Below are 22,644 nucleotides of genomic sequence, written 5' to 3'. Positions count from 1 at the left end.
GAACTTTCGGAATGACTATAGGGAATATATTCCAGCCTGTTTTCAATGACCCATTCATATGGTGGTTTTATTTCAGCTTTTCCCAAAAGGGAACAAGCTCCATTCTATCTCTGCTCCTGGCATTAGCTGCCATTATTTGTGCATCCCACTCAGATAATCAATAAAGTGGATGGCATCTGAAAATAATTATGTACACAGCTCTTCCCCCACTTCCAAGACGGAGACAGAAGCTGGGAAAGGAGCCTTTGCATATTCAGCACTTGTTAAAGGAATGAAATATAGCGTTGTGTGTTATTATTGTATCCCGAAACCTGGGCATTCAGCAGCAGTTCCTTTTGACTCTGGCCGCACAGCACCTGATCACAAAGCTAGTCATCCTTGCTATCTTCCCTGGCTTTGCTAGAAAAGTTGCCCTGTCTGCTTGCACGGCATGCCAAAGAGCAAGAACTGTCAGATGGGTCTCAAATGTACCAGCAGTGGCTGTGGCCTCCCTCGGGGAGGAAGGATCTAGCTGCGTCCAGTACCCTCCTTTGTTTAGGAGACACCATCGCAGTTGCATTTTTACAACCAGATGTTCTGGCCCCAAGCAAGAGCTTGGTGACAAGTGGGTGGCCTGTGCAGGGCGTGGTGTCTCTCTGTAGGATGGGATGAGATTTTCCAGTGAAAATCATGTTCAATGCTGAGCTAAAATGGTGAGGCTCTGTCTTTATACTGCTCATGGCAAAGTCACCAATGTCCCTACGGCTGTCGCTGCCAAGGGACCTGATTCAGGTTCTCCATTACCTGTCGGAGCTCTACCAGCGAGGGAAATAGGTGAGTCACCTCATTTGAGACGATATTTAATGACTATTTTAGGAGGTTTGCAGCTTCAGCCTCCCTTCTTGCAGTGGCTAAGAGGAGCCATTGGCAGGAACCTGAGCATTTCCAATGCAACCTGCCCAAACAGCAGCAGCAGCAGGTACCAGCACCAGGCCTCCGAGCCGAGCAGGTGCTAGGAAAAGGAGAGGCATGGATTTTGCCAGGGCACGTTGCAACTGCAGAGTAAGGCTTTCTCTGTTTAGTCCTTCAGCTCTGGAGGAGCTTCATGCAGTGCTGTCACAGCGGGGACTTGATCCTGGCTGTGGCCCTAGACAGTGCCAATAACACTGCTTTTATTCTTCTTTCCTGAGAGTCTCCTCATGGCCTCTGCTGAAGACAAGAAGAGAGATGAGGTGCAGCAGTGGTCTGACCCAGCGTGGCCCTTCCCAGATATTTCATTTACACCTTTCTCTCTTCCACTGCAGAGTCAGGAGGAAAGCCGTGACTCTGCAGCCAGGAAAACCTGTAATGTCTGCAAGGGCTTATGGCTGGGGACATCGGAGTTTGGCAGCTGCCTCCCCAGGAATGAGCTGAGGACACTGAGCAGTTCCCTGCTCCCAGCTGTTGGGTGCCAGCAGAGCTATTTCACATATCCGGAAAGCAACAATTACAAGGGAGCAATTATTTTTTGCCACTACTACAGGGTCACTGCTATCTCCTGATCTAGGCAGCCAGCAGAAGTGTTTGTTCATGGCTTGCTCCATTGTCCATCCCCAGCTTTTCTCCATGGCAGTACATTGTTTGAGATGTTGTTTAAATCCTCCTGCCAGTCCCAACAATGCCTCACGCAACCCCAGCATGTCAGGAGCTTTGAGGCCACAGAGAAACCAAGCCTGCTCAGCCCAGCACTGTTTGTTGCGAAGTGTTTGCTTAGTGATTAACTCATGCACGGACATACACAGCCACAAATCTCTAGGTTGTCTCACAGCCCTTTCATTCAATTAAGTCTGTTGACTTAGTCTCATTTTGAGCAGTAACTGGATTTAGATAAGGCAGTGGAAACCAAAACATCAATTGTGTGATTTCTGGCCCAGCCGGTATGCTGATCTGAGGGGAATGTTTGTGCGGGTGATAACCGAGGTAGCGCAGTGATTAGGACAAAGTCATTTCGTGCAGGGTTCTGTAAAGTAAAATCCGCTCTGCATTAAGTACCAGCACGGGCCACAGGGAACCAAAGGGAGCTGCTTGCCTCTGCAGACTCGCTCGATGTGCTGTGCTGTGACCAGCAGCTGGCAGTGGGGAGGTCGTGGTCTGTCTGCAGGAGCAGCCGTGGCAGGGCTGGGGCAAAGGGGCTGTGCTGGAGCCCAGCTGATGTAACCCTGACCGCTCCTCTGAAGCCACAGATGCAGGGAGGTAATCATTGGGATTCAGACAGTTACTTTTTCTCAGCAGTAGCCTAAAGTTATTCCGGGATAATTTCTTCCCACGATCTCAAATTTACATTCAGTTCCTAATGGAGTTGGTTTGTCCAGCTTGAACCAGCCCTCCTCACACACATCCCTAGGAGGAGGAAATGCAGATGGCACAGAGTCAGCATCTCCACTCCTTATGAGTCAGGTGGCCCAGACAGAAAAATCCTCTACTCTACAATGGGTGATGTCTCCCTGTATCAGAAAAGGAAAAGAAAAATAGAAAAGGAAGATATTCTATTTGCAAGCATACGTTTTTGTGATACCCTCCTGTGTCTTCTACTGGTGACACACTACAGTGAGAAAGCATACTGGGAAACATACATACAGATTTGTCAAATGCATATTTCAGTGCATGACTTTTTTGGTTGCATTCTTTTCCATATTACTGTTAAGCTAGTGGGGAACATGGTTTTTAGGCATTCCTGATGTCCTGCAGATTTTCAGCAAGATTTGTGGAGGAACAGAGCAAGAAAAGCTAGCCAGAAGACATTGCTTCCTGTGCACATCGGACAAGGTACGCTGTTAGAAAGATAGCAAATATCACCTTTCTCTTTCTTCTTTTCCATGGTAGGGAGGGTTTTTTCCCAAATTGTCCTTTTCCCTCTGACATTCATCTGTCACTAAAGAGATCATTCTAGCTTGTTGCACTTTGCTGATGGAAACTGAAAGGGGGGGACACATACATTGTTCAAAGCAACGGGCAGCGTGCAGCCTTGGAGCACATATTCCTCCAAACAGTACAGCTTCACCACGGGAGGAATGTGCTGCTTCAGAGAACTTCTCTTCCCAGGTCCTTCCACCCTGCTTGTTTCTCTTTTGGGCCATGCAGCACTTTTCTTAGAGTTAACGTTTTAAAACCAGTATTTACTGAGAAAAGCGCTGAGCCCATGTGCATGCCGTGGGGTAGGAATGGGGAGGAGGTGCTGAACACCTCCAGACACCGAGCCAATATTTCATGTCACCGCTCCAGGCTTGGAACAAGAACCACCACGACCAGCTTCAGCCATACCACTATGTGCACTCACAGTCACGCTTATTATTAGACCTTCCTATGGGGAGTACAGCACGCTGGCACGTGGGCAGAGGGTGTTTTAGTGCCTTCAGACACTGCTCAGTGTTTCCATCAGTGACTCGGATGACAGAGTGCTTTTGGCTTTCTGGCACCGGGGCACGGCAGGAGCGGTAGACGTGCATCACGCGCTGCAGCCTCACCGCCTTGCTCCCTGTGCAGACGCACTCAGCCTGTGACTGGTTTTGTCCCAGCTGCTGCCACCAGAAGCAGGACAAACACATTAAAGGGTGCTTGCTCTGGGCTGCAAGGCAGTGGCTGCTGCAATGCCATCGCCCAGCAGCACAGCCGCAGAGCTGTGCCCAGGCTCGGCGGGTGAGCACAACGCAGTGTGCAGCTCCTGGGACCCAGCAAGTGGCTGGGCACATGTGTACACACACACACAAACACTTAATTGTTGGCAACTTAGCATATATTAAACATCTTCTGGTAGTGATGAAAGATGGCATCCTCCCAGAGTTTTGCATACCTGTGAGCTAATCAGCCCTTTGTGTGAAAGCGTAGGTGGGGACTCTTCTAACAATACAAAGCTGATTAGCTCATCATCTTGGCTTTAGGGGCATACTGATGTGCCCATCCTGCTTTTAGAGCTATGAATAATCTGGCTTCACTGCCGTCTTCTTATAAAAAAAAGGAGAGAGTGTAGTTTCAGGGCTTGGTACTCAAGCCTGTTTCTCAGTACAGGTGATGAGTAGGTATTCGCCTATTATTCACTGGTATCACTCTTGGCTTCAGGTCTCCTTTGGACAACTGTTGGTATCAGAAATGATATCTATCTGACAGAAATAATTGCTATTTTTCAGCCATTGGTTGGAATAACACTCTTGCAGATTAGGTAGGAGTGATTCACTGTCAAACTGAGAAGGTGCACCAACAGGAGCCTGTGGCGGTCACTGTTCATTTACATCTCTCTGTTAATGGTTTGGATGGTGGAGCAGACAGGGCTCTCACAGTAGGATAAAACAATGAAATAGGCTGGAAGGTCCCTCCCTATCTGTGGGAGGGGAAGGGGATTTATTTTAAATGTTCTCAATAAACTTTAGAAACAGTCTTACATGAAAAAGAAAGTGCATAATCAAAATGCACATAGGTACCTGGTCTTGGTACTGGAATTATGCACGGGGAGCTGGGAGAGGAGAAGCTCAAAGTCTGGCATGTGATGCTGTGGCCAGAAAGATACTTGTTATTAGGACAGGTATTTAGAGCACTCCTCGTGGGGAGGTCATTGTGGCGCTGGAGAAGCCCAGATCTGCGCTCCCAACTTTGAGTAAAGATGCAAGCACACAGGGAAGTCTGGAGGAGAACATCAGAACTGATAAGACTTTTCAGAAAAAAATAGGACCTGAAAGGAATTGGTTTTTTAATTAGGTTTGTTTAGTCTAGAAAAGACAGAGGACAGCTAGGAGAGACTGCACATGTGGGGACAGTAGCTGATAGGGGTATAAAAGGATATGGTGGTCACTGGGTCTATCTGCATGGGGAAGAACAGGATCTAATTGGCTTTATTGGCAGCAAACAGAGGAGGTAAGAGTTCAGGAAAGCTTTATCCATAAGGAAAGGGAGACACTAGCACTGATGTGAGGCATTGGGATCTCCACCACTGGGAAATCCCAAGAGTTTAAACAAAAGTACAAGAGGAATGGTGTGGGTACAGGCACAGAAAGATGCAGGAGGGTCTCCCCATATCTACTTGCCTTTGGTTAAGCCCGTTCTTCAGAGATTGTTGCTTTGGTGGTGGTAGCAGGAGGCACGTGGGACACAAGTTGCTAAAACAGAGAAGATGTTGATAGGGAGGTATGTTTGCACAGAAAATGTTGATAAGACAGGAAAAATGTTACCGTTGTCAGAAACAAGAGCCAGCAGTTTTAGATGTTCTACTTCAAAAAACAAGTACATTTCAGGAAAATGGAGCCTTTGGCAAAGCATCATCTTCTATTAAACAAAACATTTAGATGGAAAAATTTGCAATGAGCTCTGTAGATTAGCAGCCCAGAAATATCACGAGACACCTGAAGTGCAATTGCTGATACTGGAGCCATTTGCTGATACTTTTTGCCATTTGGGATTAAGCAGAGGTAAGACAGCAGCTCTGTATGGAATGGAAAGGTGGATGGAGAGATTCTCAGGGGAGCCTGGGAGAAGCTTCACCTGCAAAAAAGGGCAGCGCAAGAACAAGTATGCAGAAGGGCTCTGTGCAGTAACGTGCCAAATTAAGGGGGAAATGGTATCTTTCACAAAGTCGAGGAAGGGCTGCGGTTAAGGGATGAGAGTCAGAAACCCAGCATTCAAAAACTGCCAGTTCTCACAAAGCCTGCCCTTATATGTACTCCGTCCAGGAAACTGGTTAGTGGGATGTGAAACTACCATATGTTTTTGCAGATGCTACAAGTATGTGTGTTTTCCTTACGTATATATGCTTTATACCCACTTTTGAAAATGGGTCAAAGCCTTCCAGTCCTCCAGCATAAAAACTCTGGAGAGTTTACAGATCCGAGATGCCACGATTACTGTTTCTGGACAGTAATTTCGCTTTCCCCTATTGAGGCTTGGAAAAACAGGGAAGAGTGCAAAAGGAGATCCACACCAAAGATCAAGGCAGGCACATCTGCCTGGCTGTCAGATTTCACGCCAACAAACTGGAAGAAAATTAAAAAATCCAGGCCAGATCTGGTCCTTGCTCTGGAAGTACAAAGAGGTCTGAAAGGCTCCTACACAGGCTTGGCGTAAAACCACCACAGAAACTCCTGTTTTTCTCTGCTCTTGCTATCCTTTCAATACAAAAATGCCAAGTGAATACAAAGGAATGACTTCTTCTGGTTAAAATCATCTTGGGTTTGTATTCCTTGAGTGAAGAGGTGGTTGCAATGTCTACCTCAGCCCACCACAGCTCACTAGCAGCTCTTCCCAACGCTTCAAGTCACAGGCTTACAGCTTCAATCAACAGTCCTGCAAGTGTAGGAGCTGGGGGACCACTAATGCTCAGAAGGTGGGTTTTTCACCAAAGCCCTGGGAGACTGGCACCCTGAGACACCATCAGGTGTGGAGGATGAGCTACCTTCATCATCAGCTTGCTCTTACATTCAGCTTTCCAGCACAAAGAGCCCCAAAAGGCTCTGCAGTGGGGGCAATATGACACTGCCAGATGATTGCACATTGCCTCTTAATACGACGCAAATTGTGTTGTTTGTACGCCATTACTCAGTTCCAAATTACAAGCCTTATCTCCCAGGAAGCTGAGGACGGCTCTATAGTTTTAGAAACCTCATGGTAAAAGGGTCAGGTTTTAAATATAGTGTTTTCCAGAAAGACTATCTTAAAAACATAGTGCTGTTCAAATCCTCTGCTTCCTTTAATGCTATTTTCAGGTTGTTGTTTTTCAAATTAAACATTAGGCTTAGCAACATGCATGAGATGTTAGATTAAAGGGACACTGCCTGGGTTTTCCATCTCAGTCTAGAAATAGCTATTCCATGGGTGGGCCAGGTGAAGTCCACCAAGGTTATTGTCGCCTGACTTCCCCCGGGTTTCTGGGTGGGGGAGAGAGAGGGGTGACTGGCAGCTTGCAGAAAAATCTGGCCAAGAGCATTGGGCCACATCCTTTGCTGAGGTAAATCAACATCATCTGAGTGGCATTTCTGGAACCATGACTATTTTCATCGGGATCAGGCCTTTTACATATGGTGAGGAAGTGGTAAAGATCACAAAGGGAAGGAAAGATATACATGCATGGCAAAAAGCTATGGGGTTTTCCTATGTAGGTGGTGTCATTTTCTCTAAAGAATTAAAGCGTGGCTTTCCCAGCACTCGTTCCCTTTAAGGATGCACGCTGAGCAGCGCGTCCCGATAAGACAACAAGCACAGATGCCCGGAGGAAGAATACTGTTGTTGTGAAGACACAGGCCCGAAAGGCAAAATGTCTGGATTTTATTTGCAGCTCTGCCACGAACTTCCTGGATGATCGTAGCCAAGTTAACCAGGTCCGTTTTTTTTTTTTTCAGGCAGAGTCTGTGCCCTCCCTGCATATGCATGAAGCCCACATCGCCTTTCAGGACTTTGTGCAGAAGTCCAAGAAGCACAAAGCTGCAAAGAAATGCTGCCGCCTACATGCTGCCCCAGTTTCCCCAGGCAAAGGGTGATGATCTGGTGAAGCCACTGAATCCGTGCCAGCAGGGATTTGGATCCAGAAGCAGGCAAGAGCATCAGAGCAGCTGGGCTGCTCTGGATCAAAGCCCACCATCCGATGGCCCGTCACTGGCAGCTGGTGGAAGCAAGTGCCCAGGGAGGAGAACAAAAAGCGGGGTGAGCAGAGCTAGACATCCACACTGTGCTTTCCTGGCCTCTAACCACTCGAGGCAGGGGGACTTGCAGAGCTAGGAGTGGTTTGTGTGAACTTAGCAACCCTCGAAGGATTTCTAAACCTGGGAGCATGAGTTGTCCAGGACAAGCTCTCGGAAATGTTTAGCTTCCTTGGTGCAGGGCTCATTTGTTCAGCTCTGCGTCAGACCTACTGGGTCACACGGGGCTTTTGTAGCTGCTACAAAGGAGAGCCTTCCCTTCACTGTGTCAGCTCCCTGCCGCTCAGGAGGAAGTGATGCTGCCTGCCAGGGGGTTGAGGCTAAACACACTGATGTTTCCTCATGCCTTGGAAGGGAAGAGAAGTCTGGAGAGAATTATTGTTGTGATGTATAGGAGCTTTGCCAGCACAATGCCCTGTAATAACAGCTACTCTTCCTTCAGGTCATTAAGTTACAAATTTTTTAGTACTCTTGCTCATGACAAGTAGATCCCAGGTTTAAAGAGATGTTTTCTTCCTCTTTCCTTTTCCTGACTTTCCAAATATATTTTGCAGATTTTCTGTTTTTTTATGGCAGTGTATCCAAATCTCCCTGTTCAATTTTTCTTCCAGATCTTTCCTCAGAGCCAAAAGGCTGTAACCAGATAACCAACACATTTGTTCCCTGTCTCCATGGCTCAGCAAAGCATTAGGAGATCCTCTGAGGAGCACTATAAATGCTGAAACCAGATTCAGAATGAAGGTCTACCTGCTCTCAGAGACAGTCTTGCAGCTGCTTTGTCCAGCCACGAGCAAGCTGCACCCTGGAAGCCACAGAGATGAGGTACAGTGGTGCTGGTTCCAAGCTTTCCCCCCAGCTCGTGGTGGGGTTCATACACCTGGGCTCCAAATGGTGTTAACATGGCTACACAGCTTTGGTGTGGAGATGGCTTTTGTCCAGTTGGCTGAGAAGGGGGCTGGATTGACAGACAGCTGTTTGCATCGGCCGGTGTAGACATGCCCAAATTCTCCTAACATACTACTGAAGGGTACTCAGATATTACAGTGATGAGGGCAGTCTGAGAACCTGTTTAGACCAGAACATGGGTTTCAGTGGCAGTTTTCTGGCTGATTAATTGGGTGACTTTGTGCAAGTCTCGACTTGCTGTTGCCCTATCCAATAAATGGGAATAGCAGCATTTGCTTCCCTTCGTAAAACACTTTGAGGTCTATGGATAATCCTCCTCCTTTTTCCCACCCATGATGATGGGACCAAGTGGAATCTTACGACACACCGAGTTTCTGTGGTCTAGCATTTGCCAAGCATTTGAAAATGACTCTTTGGCTTGAGTTTATTATTGAGTCTGTGATTGCCACGTGATTTCTCATGGAAGCTCCTAGTTTAAATCAGGTCACTAAACAACCAAAAGTGCATGGGATTAGGAGGGAGACTGAAGTAGTCATCAGGAATCTACAGATCCATGATGACCTAAGCGTCCCGCCTGGAGCACCCTGCAAGTGGTAACCACACATCAGTAATTTTGTCAATAACCAACAACATTTTGTGGTTCAAAGATCTGCAAACATTTAAGAGTGGAAAACTCTAAATAGGAGAAGATTTCTCCTTAACACCACATTGCTCTCTCCATTACCCAGTAAGTTGTGCATGCAGTAGACACAAATAGAGAAGGATGTCTTCGTAGGGCATTTGGAGGTGTTCTCACAACCTAATGTTCAGCATGTGGAATTCAAGGACACTACTGCTGTGGACAACTGATTTTTAGGACACATTTTATCTTTCCTTGGGGTTTTCCTTGACCAGGGATGTTTTCTCATATGCTCGATATATGTTCTTAGGTCTCACCCCTTCCAGGTCCCAAAGGGATGTGTTACCGAGGTTATGCTATTTTTTACAATGACCTGAAAGAAAACTTAAATCATCACAAATAAACCTTACAGATGAGTTGGGAACTGAAGAAGAGAGTAAGTAGTTAAGAAAAGAGGTCACAGACAGAGAGATCTTCCCAAAGAACATTGTGAGGCTGTATGTGAGACTTGAAGAGCTAGGAAAGAGATTTATATCATGCAGCTCGATCTAATGAGCTTACAGAAGAGAGGCTAAAGGATGGCTTGATCACAATCTCTAAGGGCTCACAAGAGGAAGAGAAACATGGAAATGAAGTAGATGTATACAGAAATACTGCAGCTAAAACTTAAGCTCAACTTTTTTTCTTTTTTTTCTTTTGGGGGGATAGAGCAATAGCTAAGTTCAGAGCTATTTCTTTTTTGGGTGAGCAGGAGCAATAGCTAATTTCAGAGCAATGCTCCAAGGCGTCTGCAATAGCTCCTGTAGTCCCCAAGCAGGTGGGGGCAGGTGTTTAAAAACATATGGTGTAGTTCAAAGAGGAACAAACTGGAGGGTGTCTGGAAGCCCTTGCCAGATGAGGTACCAGATTATGTGGTCTTCCCGAGTCATACAGGTAGTGAACCACTTTGTTTTGGACTTCTTCAGCCACAGTAATTTAAGAGAATGCCACATCTTGCCACATATCAAACAGAATTAGTAAGGGGAAAAGTCTTTTGAGAAGAAAGAGCATTTAAAAGGCTCTCAAATCCAGATAGCTTGAGGTATCTGAGGTAGCTTGAGCTACCTCCTCTCTTGTCCTTTGCCTCAGCCATATCATTATGAGATGACAGCATCAGAGTTACCTGCGAGAATTTCTTCCTTTCAATTGCTTTAAAAAAAAATAAATAATAACATAAAAAGAGTCCATCAATGATTACAAATAGAAGACTGGTATATGAGCTACTGAGATATCCCAGAGCAGCACTTAGGGTCTGCTCCTCCGTTTGAAGAGAGAAGTGTGGGGGGACTCTGCTCCCAGCTGGGCTGGACCCAGTGGCTGCGTATTTATGAGTCCTATCAGATACCATCTGTCCATACACAAGCTATGTTTTACTTATAAAGTAAATTACATTACATGGCCTATAATGTACGTTTTCAAAGGGGACCCACCTTAAAAACATTTTGTTTAATAAAATAACTTAATTAGAAGAGAGCTTCTGGCTGATGTGGTTGAGGCTGTGATAATTTTTCCTTCTCAAATCATTTTCTCTGTTTATTATACTTAATTATAGTGTAATTATGTATCCATCCTCTAGGCAAATTATGCAATCAGAAAATGTGAGTGGTTCATTTGCCACTGCATTTGGAACCAGTGTTTACATCCCTAGTATAAAATATGGGCATCATTTCTATTATTTATAGTATATATGGATATGCATATATATAAAAGATGTTTCACACAGAATGAAGCATTGGTGTAAAGATTTTATTGACAGTCATTTTTGCATCATCCAACTAATTCATTTGTGGCCTGCTAATACTAAAACCATCCAAAGCTCAAAGTAGTAAAATCTTTATACCCTACCAGGAATTTTCTCAAACATAAATCCTGCGCAGCTGAGGAACATAGAAGTTCCTCGGTTTAGCCTCAGTTTTGGGGGGTGGATAATTATTACTTTTAAGAGTTCTTTTTTGCATTTTACTTTTTAACTTTCTGGCCAGAATTTCCTAGCACAGCAAGAGAGGAAGGAACCCTACAGTATTCAGTTACGGGCTGTAGATTTCTGTTCAAGTCATGAGTTCAGACTAACCTTTTTGTCCCATGTGCTTCATGAACTTTCTAGCCGTGGCAGCACTGACTTTTAAAGGCTAGGCTGCTCTCCCTCTTTTTTTTTTTTTCTTGATGGGAATTGACAGATTGTGGTTGAACGTAGTGAAAGATGAAGCCAAATGTCCAAACTTTGAAAAACCTTTTGAGATTGATGTTTTCTCCTTCCTTGGCCAGCTCTCAGCACAAATTCAACCTGGATTTCCTCTTGGCAATTTCAAGCTCTCTTCGTGTGCTTATTTTGCAGAGATGGGGCCGCTCACACCAGTGGAGCAGGAGGGGAAGAAAATGCTTCTGTGGGTGAAGCTCGGCCCAGTCCTGTTGGCATCAAGCGGACGTGTTTGTTATAGCTGGCAGAGAGGTGAGCCATCCCTACAACATGGCAAGCCTGCCTAACTGTCACCAGGCCAACCCCACAGCTGATGGAAATCTGGGTAACTATTTGATCTGCCCCATTTTCCCCATGCTGGGGAGCTGGTCCTACCTCTCCCGTTGTCGCTCATCTGCATAGTGTTCTCCACGAGTGTCTTGCAAACACACCTTTGCAGGAAATAAAAGGCCTTGACGTGGTCTAGCTTCCACCTCGTTCCCTGCAGGCAAGCTGGTATTATTATGAAGAGCCAGAGTTTCTCAGCCACGTAGGCAAAATTGAATTTTGCCACACCACAGCTGAAGAGCCAGGACCTGCCTGGAGAGCGAGCGGTGGGGAGGTCGGGGCAGAGACGGGCTGGGTGGGGAGAGCTGTGAGTGTGGGACCCAGGGACTGGGGTGATGGGAGAGCTGGGGGTGGCAGTCCAGGCCCCTGGCTGGAGATAGGAACCGGGAGTGGAGAAATAAGATGATTTCTGATCCTCCTCTCCAGCCCTGCAGCTCCCCCATGCCGACAGCGGCCTCAAACACCCTTTCCACCTCCCCACCCTTGAAACACAGCCACTGCTCCATTCCTCTCCCTGGGAGGGGTGCTGTCAGTTGTGGTCTCTGAGGGAAAGGCGCTACCCCAGCCCGCCTGGGATAAAGCAGTGGAGTGCAGAATCAAAGCCCAGATCCAGGCAGATACTTTGTGGTAACTTAAGATCCAATAAAAGTCCGGGAAGATTTTCAGAGGAGCCACCAAACTTTCCCAAGTGGTGGTGTTCCTCCATCCTAACCCACTGACCCACTGGGGAGCTGCCGGTCCTGGCAAGTCCCCATGCACAGCAGGTAGGATGAGATGTGCTAACAGCTCCCAGTCTGCAAGCACGCAGCAGCTCTGCAGAGCACTGAAGGACCACAAGACCAGGCACTGACTCAGTCCACGGCGAGCAGGCATGTCCCCAGAGCAGGATGAGATGGGAGCAGTAGGTACGTAAGATGTTTTTGTTTTTTTCCTGATGTTATCCCCATTTTCCCAGGTCCCAGCTTCAGACAGCCGTCTGCCATCCGCTTTGGCCAGACACCGAGACGCTAGCAATTGGCTGGCGTTACTGTCATGAGCAAAGGTATGGCACTGTGAGTTGTCTGAGCCTTGTCAGGCTTTTCCCGCAGTGATTCTGCATGGTGTGAAAGAGGTTGGGAATCGGAGAATGGCTCTCTGGCTGATCGGCCTGCTGCCAGAGGAGGATTTGTCCATGATAGTCTCACTTGCTTTCGGGGTGTGGCCTGAAAGGGAAGGTTTGAGACAATATTTGTTGGGGTTTTTCCACTCTTTGTTGTGAAACCTTTGGTTTTCTCATGCCTTGATTTTTGGAGTATGTGCCTTAAAAAGCAATATGACAAATGCCTAGCTCCAGGTAACGCTTTGCACCTAGAAAGAATGCTGGGTTTTCTGGACTCAAAGGATGGGGAGGCTGTGATGCCGTTTGCCCAATGTCAGGCATCAGTCTGAAAGCAGGGCTCGGAGCAGAAGCTGACTGTCAAATCCCTGCCCCTTCCATGGGCTCCACCATCCCTTCCATCCTTTTCTAGTTTTGTTTCTCCTTGCTTTCCTCAAGAAAAATGAAAGGAGAAAATTAAATAGAGATTACGAGCTCCAGCATCTGTGTTAGGGGAATCTGTAGCCAAATGAAAGGTGACCACACTAGGTCCAGTACTGGCTGTTGATTCTTAAGGACCTCTTACTGCAGAGTGAACTGCTTCAGAAATCAGCCTGAGGGCTGATAACCCACAGCTCGGAGTGAGAACAAGGGTCACCACTCTTGATCTGAGATTTAATCAGTTGGGTTTCAGTTATCAAAAAACAAAGCTCATAAAAGAAGCCTGACGTTTTTATATCTTGCACTACTCCAGTGAAAGCTGCGCTCAAGATCAGGGAAGACAGAAATTATACATGGGAATGAGATCTCAGTGATACCCTTTTTGAAGCCTCTGGATGATCATATAACGCACAAACCAAAGCCCTGAGTGGTTTATTTTGATGTGTGGATCCATGCCGTTACCAGTGAAATGAAGTCCGTGCATCCTGCCCGGCGGCATGTTTGTGCAATCGGTGTGAAGGGGCTGATCTAGCAAGCCTTGCATGAGAATTTTTCTTTCCCATACGTGCTCTCAGGAGGTGTTAATGCTGTGCTGAGGAGCTCTGCTCATGGACTAGGACTATGGTGTGAAATGTGATACTGTCACGTCGTGGAGAAAATGCTGTCACCCCCATCCTCAGGATGGATATGTCTGCTATAGGCAAACTCATGATTGTTAGGGCTTCCAGACAGCTAGCGGGGGGCAGCAGCAGCTCCCTGGGACGCCTCAGCCCCAGCAGCCTGGCCCAGCACACAATGAGCCTCATGCTCGTGACAATATCTGAACTTTTCTAAGTTAAAGCCAGCAGAAGTGGCTTTCCATTCAGACCTTCAGTTTCCATGTTGACGTGCCATTATGCCATGAGGCAGCCCAGGAAGAATACTTGGGCGTGCTAGGCAGTGGGGTGTAGTTCATGTGGCTCATGCACTGTTACTGCAGTGGAGATGTCACGAGTCAGTGTCTGCAGCTACCAAGGGCCAAACTGAAAGCTCCTCATTAGTCAGAAGCAAAACGGGGTGAAATGGGCTTTGCCCACGTTAATAAACTTTGTGTTTTAAACCACCACTTCCCGTCCAGTCAGCAAAACCCAACCCCTGCTGTTAGAAATTACTGCTCTGCTTCTGGGTGGGTTCACAGTCCTGCTCCCTCTCACAGGCCGGGCTGGCACCTTTCACCTCTGGAGAAGGTTTGGACAACAGGCATCCAGCTGAAACCCCATGTCCCAGCTAGAAGCAAAACACGCCTTTAAATCAGCTATGGGGCACATTTCCCAAATGCTCTGCTATCTCCGGTCCCCTCTACTTTGTCTGTGAAACTATTACTTTGCATAATAGAAGGGAGAGACGCTCTGACCATCTGGTAGGCAACGCCATGTATAATTTAGGTTGCTTCACTCACTCTCCCATCAACAACAGGAAAGTAGATTCCTTCTGGTTTCCCTTGATCTCTTAGCCCTTTGCTACAAATGCAAGGTCCCAAGCAGCTGCGGGGGAGTAAACTGCATCCTGCACTGGGCCACAGCGTTTTGAGGGATGCCTCTGCTTGTGGGTGGGACCCCATCACAGCCAGGTTGTTTCCTGATTCTGCGTGAGCAAAGGGATCACGAACTCAGTAAATCCCCGCCAGGAAAGGACAGCTGGTATCAATGGATCTGCAAATTCCCCTTTCCCCTCCCAGGGGTTCTCCAGGATGGGGATAGCATCTTCAGGGCTCTGGGGAAACACTGCCATCCCCAAGGAGCCCCTCACCGCAGGGACCGAGCCACCTGCTTGTCCCATTGGCGGTCTTCTCAGGCAGAGCAGCTGCCAGGAAACCTGCAGCAGGGAAACCACCATTCGCTGCTATTCCTCTATGTCAATTATTTGGGCCTATCCGGGCCTGCGCACTTGTTTTTCCACTCCTGGTGAGCACGGTGAGGTGGTTAAGGCCCTGATGCTGAAGTTTATGGCTTAAATCAGTGGGATTATTCATGAGGTCAGAGATAACCGTGTGCTTTTATACCTGGCTAGAACGGCGTCTCAAGCTGACGGCTGGGAGTCAAAAGCTCTGAGTCATCGGGTCCCTCCTCGCCTTCCTGTGTGACCAGTCTGCCCGTGTCTGCTTCCTCGCCTGCCACAGAAGGAGGATGGCAGTCGCTTTTATCTGATGGTTACTTTCAAATGGCCCTAGAGGCCTCTTCTGGTCTGATGAAAATTCAGTAGAAGCTGGACTAGCGTGGAAAAGACAGCAGGACATTTAACTAATGAACGCGCTGGAGCTCAGGAAAGCAATTACATCCTTTCTTCCTCCTCCCCACATTCCCACACGGGTTACTCAGAGATTGCTGCAGAATTTTCTCTGAGCAAAGAGAAGTGGAAGGCCATGAAAAGGCTGAGACGGGTCCCTCGGAGCTGAAGGAAACCTCATGTGGGATGGTGGTTTGGGTGCCCCGTACGGCAGATTGCTACGCTAGCAGATTCCCAGCAGTAGTTACACCTTAAAAGAGGCCCCGCTCAATTAAAACCCATGACCTTGATTCTGCAAACCTCTTCTTTACATACATAGCTCGTAAAACAAAAAGATGCAGAAAAACAAGAGAGGGAGAAAGAGGCAAAAAAGAGGGCCACTCGCATATATTTTATGTCCCACTACACAACAGTTCCCCAGGGAAGTGTGCGAGAGGACTTCTGCATTTGGCTTGCACACCTCTGCTTGGGTAGTGCGAAAACCTGCGTGCAGTGCTGTGTACAGCTGCCGTAGCCATAATATGCAGGGCTGAAACCCTGGAGAGGAGCTGTGGGCGTCCTCCCAGCTGCCCCATGCTTTTGCAGACATTTGTAAATACAATTGCCCTCACTTTCCATTGATAGAAATCAAAAGGCAATTAAGAATCAAGCTCTTTAAATTGATAAGTCTCTTGAATTTGAAACATTTTTCATTCTTTGGCTGGTATCGCTGCCTAGATTAGATTATTTTTTTAAAGGCAAGATTAAAATAAACAGTATTTGTGGTTTAATTATTTGAATGACTAAGAAGCTCCAGCTTTATTTTAACTTCACAGAGGACTGGGAGATGTTTTTAATGATATGTTTGACTCGCATAGAATCTTTCATCCAGGGATCTCAAACTGCTTTTCAAATAATTAATTAATCCTTGTACCTTTCCATGAGACAGTTTTATCTCTGACATTACTGATGGGTAAACAAAGGCACAAAGACGTCAAGGCACAAACTGCTTTCCAAATATTAATTAATTAATCCTCACACCACTCTGTGAGACTGTTACTGTCTCTGGTATTACCAATGGGTAAACTAAGGCACAAATATGCAAGCAACTCGCCTGAGGCCGTGCAGGTGAGTCAGTAGCAGAGCTGAGAATAGCATATGACCGGTCGAAGCCTTGGCTAATTGTTTCTAGCAAGTGCTACGCCGTGCTTCTGACAACAGACCCTGCAAGCCCCTGCATGAAGCACAGCTGAAACCAACTGGGTTTCTGAAAATATCCCTCCTTTCTGTCTCCACCCACTGGAGGCTGCCTTTGCCCACGTTTGCCTGCAGCTCCTTTTCAGCTCGTAATGACCAGTGGAAGCCCACGTTGCTGTGATGACAAGCGGTTGTTGGGAAGTACCTGGGGAGTTTTGAGCTCCTCCAGTGATGGGGGCTGTGCAAACGCTTTGCCCTGCGGCTGGGAGCCCCAGGAGAGCAGCACGCAGGTTTGCTGGTGTTTGCCCCTGTACCGGCCCCGTGTGGCACCCTGGGGCCAGGGATGCCCCAGGCTCGGCCACGGCCCCTCAGCAGCCAAGAACGCCTTGCGTCCTGGCACGGGCTGTCAGCTCGGGCTTCAGCAGGTATTTAGCCCACGGAGCAAGAGCTCTGTGTCCTCTCCATGAGGAAGAGGAAAAGCACTCTCTGCCCTCAGGAAAGGGCTCTCCTTCCCATCCAGCCGCAGCAATTTTCCATGCAGGCACCTGAACCCTCACCATGCTCGCATCCCAGCTGAGCTATTTCAAACATGGGCTTGGCCTCATCAAATGCAGTCTCATTTCCACATGAAAGCGCTGGAGGAATACGAAGCCAGCTCATCTGTATTGATAAGAATTTGGCATTACTTTCCCCCAGTTATCTAAGCTTTCTGTGTACATTAATCACAATGCACAAACCAGGAGCTGGGGGGATGCATCTTCCCAGCTGGCTTTCCCTGGGCTCGGGCAGTAATCCGCCTCTGTTTCTTTTTGCGTGTGTTTTTGTTGTTGTTGTTTTTTTCTAAACTTCCTTTTTCCAGTTCCACTCCGCTGGAGCCTGATTGCTCCCTCCCCTCTGCAATTTGGATGCCTCATTCTTCTTGCTCCAGCTCTGATGCAAGCGCTGCGCTGCCGTGCTTGCCAAACCTGGCATGAGTACCCACTGCTAGTCTAGACACCAGTCTAACTGTAGCGCTAATGCTAGGGTTTAACAGACTGATCTCGGCATTTGTCATAGCTCTGCCCACGGTCATCGCTTTGATCTTTATCCTTGAAAACCACAGCCATTGACAAAGGTAAAATGAATTTCTGTCTTTGAAAGACTTTGATGGCATTCCCGTGTTTTGTTTCTTTTTTTTTTTTTCCTTTTTTTTTCTTCTCTTATTTGCTCTTCCAGCTGAACTTCATCATAGCACTTTTGATTACAGCTGCAACTCCAGGACTGGCTACAGTTGTTCTTTCTTTCTTTCTTTCTGCTGTACAGCCATTTAAAAATCTAAGGGGGAAATCCTGGGACACTTCTGAGACAAACTGCCAGTGAGTGTAATGTAAACTTTAATGGGAGTCAGTGACTGAGGGCCCTCAGGATTTGTCATCTTGAATAGGGCCAAGTGCCAAAAGCAGAAGAGAAGGAGAACTATTTGATATTAGATTTCTAGTTCGAAATCTGCACTCTGCCAAGTACTATTATTTGCCTCCATGTAGTACCTAGAGGTTGAGCTGAGACAAGGGCCTTCTATTAGACGTTGTATAGACACGTTGTAAGAGATTGCCTCTGCCTGGAGGTGTTTATAATTTAAATAAACATGATGAGCAAATCGAGTGTTACTAGCTACATCTTCTAGATGGGGAAGTGAAGGAAAGGAGAGTACATACCTCGTCCAAGGTCACACAGGGGACCTGAATTCATTGGAGAGCTCCAGGTATGACAGCTGGTGATAATGTCCCCTTTGCCAATGAGCCCTTTGGCTCCAGAAGCAATGGCTGGGCTCTCACCATGCAGCTAGAGGTGCCTCTCGTTCGCAAGGATTTATGACACTTTTCCCTGCTTGGAGTTGCAGGATTTGGCTCACTGCGGGGGAATGCTACACAAACTTCCCAGCAGCTCAGCCACCACTAGAGAAAAAGCTGCTTCTGGGCCAATTTTTTTTTTTTTTTTTGTAATGCTGTAAAAGCCAATTGTGAGATGCCTCATCCCTTTGAATTTACTGTAGGAAACAAGCTACGTGAGGAACCTTCAGCAAGGTACTTCCACCAACCTTCATGTAGGAGCAGTGATGAACTTCAGTGAAGCCAGACGAGGTGGTCCTTCCATGGGGCCTGAAATAAGAGCAGGAGTTCACAGAGCTTGGGTTTAATATCATGCACAATGTAAAAGTAAATAAATTCAATAGGGAAGGCTTTGATTACAGGATATACACAGCGCGTTATTTGCACATCTGTAAAAATCTTCCAAGGGCTGTGAGTGAAATCCAGGTTTGTTGAAGTCAATGGGATTTTTGCCACAGATGGCTGTGGGGCCAAGTTCCCCCTAAACACTTGCACATCCTTTCCCTGTTTTCTAGCACACAGGTGATGCCAGTGGGACTCAGCAGCTGCTGGAGAGGAGGGCAGTGAATTATAGCAGCACGGGGAGGAGAACTCCAGAGGAGTGAGTGATGCTAGCAACTATGAAAGCCCTGACAGTGGTATCACACAGCCCATCCAGAACAGCCTTCAGGGTAGCCAGTCCATAGCTAGGAGAAGTTGTTTGTCAAAAATGGGTTTTGTTCAACACACAGATAAATCTGCCTTCAAAACTGGAGCTGGAAGTTTTCCTGTTCTCATATACATGTATAAATATCACATAAACACATACACATAGCTGGCAAATAAAAATGTTGTATGTAGGTATAGTGTGTACGTTTTAGATAGCAAAATGCATATATTTTATGCATATAGTCATGTAGCTATATATTCCCAACATCCATAAAAACGTATTTTTCTGTTTTTTCCAGCCACTTCACCAACTGATTCACAGATGCCAAATGTTGACACAATATGTTACAGAGCAATGTTGACAGTTTTCCATGGACAGTTTTCTGTAGTCTCGGAGAAGCTCTACTCTACATTTCTTCTGAGATTCAAAGGAATTTGATTAACATTTTGCTGTTGCCCATTTCTGACTATCCTGATTTCAGCCGGGACTGGAGGAGCACTTGATGAGTATGTCTCTTTTGTTATTTACAGCCTTGTCAAAACGATGAAGTAGCAGGAATCTCCTCAGAGAGCAATGTATCACAGCATTTTTCAAGATGATTTCCAAATCAAAGATGACTTCCAAGGAGCAGCAAGGGTGTAATCCTGGAGCCAATCAAGCCAATGGCAAAAATCCCACTTTTTGCATGATATTCTTAATGAAGCCTCTGAAATTTTGGAGTTTCATATATTATGGCTAAAAGATCCTGTCCAAACTCAGCATCTGTGAGCTTTACAGAGGCATGACCCCAAAAAGAAGTGATGAAAAATGTCCATTTTAAAAACAAATATCCCTGTTTATAAGGAGACCAGGGGGAAAATGGAGAATTAAGTACTTAATACTGACACCTGCCACTTGCAAAATCTCTGCACTGCTAGAAACAAATATTAGTGAGAGTTTGGAAACTTTCAGTCACTCATTTTTTCCTCCTTCACTTCCATTTTGGTACGCCTTCACTTCCATCTGGTACGCCTGCCCAATAACATCATGGACATTGCTGAAATGTCATGATGAACTTTGTTCGTGTACTAGTTCCAGGTGAGATGGCCTTGGGAGTAGCTATAATTCTTAACAAAACAAAAGAAGTATTTGCCAATGTTTCTGGATATAGTTGTTATTTCCCAGGCACAGAGACTCGTCAGAGCACCCATAAATATCACTGTCATTGAAATCTGATTTCCAAGTTCTTTCCTGCAAATGCCCACCGGCTGTGAAAACCCAGCCGAGTTTTGGCTGCTGGGTTATAAACTCCTTCTGGGCTGTGCTTGGTGTCTGGCACAGCAGCCAGGGGTCTCTGCCAGTGCAGTGGGGTGCTACAAGCGTCATAAATGGCCAGGTTGATTTTTGCTCTTCCTTGAGCAACTGAAAGAAACTGGGCTAGATAGAGTCCTGGTCCCAACAAATACAGAAGTTCTGACATTGTCATATAAGGAAAATCCAGTTTCTTAGAGCAAACCTCAGACAAAATAGCCATCCCAAGATATTTGTTGATTTATGCTATATAGATGCAAACAAAACCAATGTACCTTACAATAAATGGGTTACTGAGCGTTACCAGAACATTTCCATATCTGATTTCTAGCTGGTAGGCTTGGTGTTTTTTTTCTGTTGGTGCACGTCGGTGAACAAGAACTTATTTTCCAATTGAATGAAAAATTTTGCCTCCAACAATATTCAGAAACCATTGAAAGGTTTAGAGCTCTCAATAGGAAAAAGCTAAGAACAGCAGTTCAATTATTTTCTGAGAGATTTCTTCAGTATTGCACTCCCCCATCACCTCAAAGCTACAGAGAAGTAACATATTAACTGAAATAACAAAATTAATCCATGTCATCAGCAGTTTTCATGGGGGAGAGGAGAAGTCCCTGGTTATTTTCCCCGTTTACTACTTATGCTTAAATCTGGTTTTAATCCAGCTCTGACCTCCGTCAGTGGCTGCTCTGCAGCATCCTGAAGCCACAAGGGGCTGGACTCGGAGCTGAACTCAGACTCCAAGCAGGCCATTGCAACTCAACGCCGTGTATTAATGACAGTAATAGCAATATCCTTAGAGCCTACTGGAACCTACTGAAAGCCAAAGTTAGCTCAGCTGAGCTGGAAAGGCCTCCACCGATCCTCTTAGCAAGGTATGTGAACACAGGGAGCAGGACGCGGTGCGGGCAGATGCCAGCTGGGCTGACACAGGAGAAAGCCCGCAGGGTGTGCAGAAGTGATCGAGGCTCAGCATGCTGGGGTAGAGGAAAGAAAGCACGGCTGAATGGCACCGTTTATGTCCCGAAGGAGAGCCCAAGTGCCAGCCAGCGCCAGGAGATAAGGAGAGCCCCACAGAAGGGCACAAAGGTAGCACTGATGAGCAGTGCTTGGCTCGGCTCCCACAGAGGTCGCAGCTGGATCCCCTATTAGCTTTCCTCAACACAGCATTATTGAGATTATGCTGAGCTACTTGGTGGTAATGCCCCCCTCCCACAGACCTTTCACGAGAAAACAGAAGTATTTGATATTCCAGGCATAAGCAAAGACAGTCGAAGGCACTGCTGTCTACTATAAGCTGGAGAATTTGGCTACAAGTATACAGAGTCCAGCAAAGCACGTGGCAGGGTTACTCTGTGAGTAAACCGATGCACGAGCCTGCAGGATCTGCCTAAGCAGAAGCAGGACTGAAACCTGTGTCTGTGGTGGTGTGTCCTGGGCTCTGCTGTGAGAGCCTCCACTGGAAATAGTGGATAGCTCCACTGGTATAAATGTGTCCACTCTGAAACTTAAAACATTGCCTATATTACGACAAGGGGAAATTCTTAGTTATTACCATTTCTCATCATCCTCGTGGAGCTGAAGTCCCACACAGCAGCCTGGTTCATCACACAAGGAAGCCTCTAGCGTGGCGTTGTTGTCGTTCTTGTTCAGCTCTGTTTATTTTCCAGTTCCCATCCAATCGGCTCCAATGAATCAAGGTGGGAGGAGGTAAAGCAATTGGAATGGTCAATTTTTAAGGCTGCGCTGAGCATAAGGTAAGAAAATATCATAAATTTTATTTCATGCCTTCTTGCCAATTGTTAGAAATGTGCAGTCCATATGAATTCATATAACAAGGAGGGAATGTTGGGAAAACCAATAAAGATTTTGTGGTCTTAACTATAATGAATGTAGTTTGATATAGAGTCTGTTTTTCACTGCATGGCAAAATGAATCATAAAATACTGGACCTTGAAACTCCTGCATTTTTTAACAATAGCCTGGGGACAGTTTACAGTGTAATGAATTGTAATTAACCCACCTTCAAAATCTTTTATGAGTATTTTGCCAATTAGCTTCGCATGCTTGCTAATGACTCATGGCCAGCGCATGTCTTTACAGAGCAGGCTTTTACAGCACACGCTAGCCTGTTAAGTCAGCAGAAGTATGCAGGACG

General features: G+C 46.4%; 1 long non-coding RNA gene across 1 annotated transcript in view; it reads left to right on the top strand.

The window, feature by feature from the left end:
* The window catches only part of LOC137853240 (uncharacterized), a 91,335-nt gene that overhangs the window by 47,383 nt on the left and 21,308 nt on the right, over nt 1–22,644 (top strand). Inside the window, exons 7-11 of the long non-coding RNA XR_011094345.1 lie at nt 2,687–2,784; nt 7,338–7,638; nt 8,246–8,456; nt 11,534–11,647; nt 12,678–22,243. This is a non-coding gene — a long non-coding RNA (uncharacterized lncRNA). The remainder of the gene's footprint in view (nt 1–2,686; nt 2,785–7,337; nt 7,639–8,245; nt 8,457–11,533; nt 11,648–12,677; nt 22,244–22,644) is intronic.

Source organism: Anas acuta, chromosome 3 (genome assembly GCF_963932015.1).
Source record: "Anas acuta chromosome 3, bAnaAcu1.1, whole genome shotgun sequence".
NCBI lineage: Eukaryota > Metazoa > Chordata > Aves > Anseriformes > Anatidae > Anas > Anas acuta.
The sequence above is the reverse complement of the archived record's forward strand: the minus strand, read 5'-3'. Positions and strand labels throughout refer to the sequence as shown.